Source organism: Momordica charantia (genome assembly GCF_013281855.1).
Source record: "Momordica charantia cultivar OHB3-1 chromosome 9 unlocalized genomic scaffold, Mcharantia_2.0 BLBB01000009.1, whole genome shotgun sequence".
In the NCBI taxonomy this organism is placed as follows: domain Eukaryota; kingdom Viridiplantae; phylum Streptophyta; class Magnoliopsida; order Cucurbitales; family Cucurbitaceae; genus Momordica; species Momordica charantia.
In genome coordinates, this window is record NW_028275167.1 from 9,674,209 (window position 1) to 9,679,296 (window position 5,088).

A 5,088-nucleotide genomic window follows, 5' to 3' on the forward strand; every position below is an offset into this window, starting at 1 on the left:
CAATTATCGTATAACTGCACTCGTTTTGACGAAATGATAGTTTGAATTATAGTAGTTAATGATAGTTTGAATTATAAACGTGTGACTTAGTTTTTGTTGGTCTCTTATTTATATTTAATTTAAATTTTATCTCAGACCTTTTAAAAGTTTCAATTATCAAATCTAGTAAATTTTTGGAGCTGTAGCAAAAATATTAATAGAAACTTGTAAAAATAGCCACCATTTTTTAAATTTGCAAGAATGTAAAATCTGTAAGCATAATAAGACAAAAGTTCAATATACTTTGAATGAACCCGAAACTCAAACAATGATGAATGTGATATACCAATGATACATATGATATATATACTATTGATATATCTGAAAATCTTGAAGGTTAAAATCAAAATAACTAAAAAGTAAAAAAACAAGATTTTAAATATTTTGTCATATTTGCAAAACCCAAAAGTTTATGCTATATTTATAAACATGACAAATATTTTTGGTGCCCATTACAAATCTTCTAAATCTTTCTTACCTTTGTTCAACTCAACGAACTAAGTTAGATATGGTGATGTAAAACAAAATCATTCGTTAAAATACTTCACAAACTTGACGAATCAACTTTAGAATGTTTCTATGTTTAAAAAAAAAAAAGAAAAAAAAAACTTTAGAATGTTTCTATGACAATACAAATCTAAGTACTAGAATTGCATGATGGAGTTCAATGCTCTCTAGTAAATGAATGGTCAAAAGACTCGATGTCAATAATCAAATGTTATACAAATGGGCTAAACTTGACTATGAATAGCTTATTAGAATTCAACAATAAAAAAGAAATAGTCCAAAATGTAATCATAACTTTTAAAGGAAATAAAATAATCCTAAATATCTAAGAAAGAAAATGTTTTCCCAACTATTAAAAATATCTAAATTTTTTTTAATATTATCAAAAACATGAAAAAAAAAAAAGAGGAAAATCTCTAACAAGATACCTAATTAAAATAAGAAAATAAAGTAACTGGCAAAAAGGTTGGAAACAATTGGGGCATGCCTACACAAGTAAGTAATGGGTGCAACGTAACGCAGACACGTGATAGCTGAACCTACCAGTAAGGGTATGCGCATGCAAGCAAGTAGTATGCGTGGAATGTGGGCACGTGATAGCTGAGCATGAGGCAATGAACTTACGTCGAGGATGAGCAAGCAAGGGCATGTGCATTGAAGATATACTTATGCCAATGATACTGACGTCTATGTCATGTACGCTATGCACATGTAGGTTTGTGTAGGCGACATAGGCGTCAACCTCATAAAAGAGCCTGAAGCCCAAAGGTCGGTCCTAATTCAGTCTAAAGTCAAAGTTTGATGGATTGAATATGGATCACTCTTCTGCGGGTTGATTTGGCCTATGCGAGTCATATTTACTTGTTAGGTCGTCCAACAAATGTTTAATTTGGTCCTCATATATATATAACAATTAAACTTTTTAAGTTGTTTATATTTGTATACTTTAAATATTGTAGTTAATTATAAAAATTAGTGTGTGAAAAAAATTAGTGTGTAAAAAATTATTAAAAGATTTATTAAAAATAAAACATTTAAAAAATATTAATATTTTTTCGTAGACAAAAATTTAACAAAATTTTCAAAAAATAAAATAAAATGATATTAAATAAAAAATATCAGTTTACTCGATTTTAATAAATTTTGATTAAAAAATTTTAAAATAATTTTATAAAAATTAATTACGAAGGGTTGCCCCAAGTTAGATTAAAAGTTTAATTCAATGAACCAAGCACATGAGTTGGGTCGGGGCCTAGTTATTGGACATTAGGTCGACTCAAGACATATCCAAATAGTGCTTTAGGTCTACTAGGCCTATCAGGTTTGAGTCGATCTTAGGTCTTCACTTCTTTAGTGAAGCGAGCCCAACCTAACCCAATGATGAGCTAATATAAGAATTTCGGCTTGAGCAAGATTACTTCAAAGGTTGGCGCATGGGGCTTGCATGTGCACAAGATTGGGCAAGCACTTTAGTGTGAATGCATTTACTGGCCATGTGGGCTTGCGTTGGGTAATGTGAAGCCGCAAAGACTTTGTCGTGTGTTATGTTGGTGCAAGATAATTCAAGCTCCAACATGGAATACTCAACACGATCGAATACCTGCACGCAAAATATATGTGCACACCGGTGTGGTGCTATGCCTAATGCAGTCTAATGCCTAAGTAAGACAAATGGTTAATTAGCTAAGAGTAGCAAAAAGTAGGATTGTAGAAAGTTACCTTACGCTTCAAGCCTCTTCTTTTATTTATAAGGAAAGTCTCCTAAGGTCGGCTTAATTGAACTGCCTCAATCGAGTAGGGGTCTAGTTCAATGAACTGGCTCGATCGAGTCAGGTTAGCTCAACTTCGTTGGGTTGGGTGGTCCGACCTGATTGGCTTTGTCGAGAATGACCAATTCTTTTAGAATTGTTTAAAGAAGTAACTTATGGAGAAGACCAACTTCCGTGCTATTTTTAAGTTTTTCATTTTTAGGTTTGCTATTTTTAAGTCAAAATAGAATATGATTTTCAATAAATACATTTTTTTTTTAATTTTACAACATACACTTCTTCTCCTCTTCTTCTATTTTCTTTTAGGTAACTATAGTGTTTGTTCCAGCTCTTAACCATGAGTGTACATATATTTGAGTTGGTATGTTAACCTTATCCCAAATTCTGCGAACCACTGGATCCAGACCAAGATCTGATCTTGTTATTTATATACTGCTCATATCATGAAACCAAGGGTTCTCATCGGGTTCATCTTCCATGTTCAGACCTCCTCATTGAGTTCTATGTTGAACATAACTGTTAATATGACCAATGCATTTACTATTTGATTATTCTCCCTTGGGAAATAATCGAATGAGATTTCATCAAACTCTTGAGACAGTCTTGTGATGAGTTACTTGTAGGACCACAACTTAACGTCGCTTGTTTTCCATTCTCCTCTTAACTTATGAATTACCAGCATGGAATCTCCCAAAACTTTGAGTTTTTTTTACCTTCATATCAATAGCAGCTTGGACATCCAAAGAGCATGCTTAGTATTCAGTCATATTATGTGTGCAGTCAAAACATAACTTGGCGGCGACAGTTTTTAGGTGATATCAATATAGCCCCTATCCCATGACCTAAATTGTTAGAAGCACCATCAAACATCATGGTCCATGTTTGTAGGTCTGAAATTTCTTCAGCACTTTGGGTTTAGGTGAGTATTTTTTCAATCTCTAAAATTAAAGATTTTTTTTATTAGGAATCTAAAATTGGATTCATGCAGGGTGTAAGTTTAGATGGCTAGAACTACTTGGTGGTTATGGTGGAAATATACTCATTTGGGAAGTCGAATTTCATTGATTCATAGTCATTTATAGGTTGTTGAGCTAGGTAGTCGGCTCGAGCACTCCCTTTAATGGTCTTTTGAGTCACATAAATAATGTCGTATTTGGACAAGAGAACCTGCCACTTTGCAAATCGACTTGAGAGAGACGACTTTTCAACAATGTAATTTATGGGGTCCATTTATGAAATGATTCATGTTGTATAACATAACATGTATTGTCTTAGACATCGGACAATCCAAGCTAAAGCACAACAAGTTCTTTCTACTATAGAGTATCTAGTCTCGCAATCGGTGAACTTCTTACTTAACTAATATATGGCCTATTCTTTTCTATCCTAATCATCATGTTGCCCCAGTACACATCCCATTGAGTTTCCGGTCACCCTGATTATAAAATAAGGGGTCATCCTTGTTAGGTGTGTTGCCCTAAACTCGTAGTTTGTAATTATGTAAAAACAAATTAATATTCAATAAAGTTATGTTTTCTTATTCAATCGAATTGTTGTTGAATTTACAACATTGTATTGTCTGAATCCAATAAACTAAACATCTAAGGTTACTATCATGTAACCGAGACAGTATATATACTGGGTATATATTTGATATACCCTCGGTTTATAAGTGGATAATGTCTCGGGAATAATCTAAAGGGTCTATAGTATATGGATGAGGCTGGGTACCTTATCTTTACAAAACTATGGATATGACCCACTTTGTAAATGTTACAAACGACCTTATCTATACATTGAGTTTGCCTAAGATCAGACTGTGAAATAGTCAATTTTTAGATGTAACGTCATTGACTAACAGATTGCTATTTCATAGGATAACCAGACAATTTATTCTCAATCCTGAGTGAGTTATGGACTCCTGCCCGTGAGAGCTCGTCCTTTGATCTGTATGGATGAGAGTGACCCGAGTCGCCGACTCAACATTCCTACCATTTTGGGGACGAGACCGAGTGGGGAGCTGGGAACATAACTTCACAAGATGACATTCACTCATCCCGACTTTAAGGGAGTAGATGAGTGTTCCCTTTAGTGCTGACTTCGGGACTTGAACAAGGGGACCCATCCTCTCACTAGCCTGAGAGGGACTTCCGGTTATTGGTCGGACCATAACCGGGTTGTTCATTAGAGGATCAGTGGTACTTAATAGGACTGTACATCGGTCGGTCGGGTCGGTTATTGGGCAAAAATCAACGCCGACCGACAAACGGTAGGTTTCGAGAAATGGAAACCAACCGATTGACCATTGTACATGTAACTGACCGACCAAATTGTCGGTTCAGTTGGTGGGTTTTCGCCAAACTAACATCGTTGAAGGTCGAAGCAGAAAAAACTAAATCAAATCAAAACTTACTCCTCTGATTCCGATTCCAGTTTGAGTGATGGGTGCCAATGGCCGGTGGGGTTGGATCGCCCGGAAAAGCGAGGGGACTGAGGGAGAGAGCGTCGACGACGATGGTTGAGCGGGAAATACGTCAACGATGGGGACTGTCGGTTGAGGCGAGAGAAAGGCGCCGGTGATGAGGGTTGAGCGGCGACAATGAGGGAGACAAATGGCGAGGGGACTATCAAGAGGAAAAGGAGACAGATTTCGAGAGGGAGGTAGAGAAAAATGGAGAGGGAAAATGAAAATAGAAGCGGCGCCTGAAACTTAAAAATGAATATATATAAATTATAATATTAGATAAATAGATATAAAAAATGTTTTTTTTTT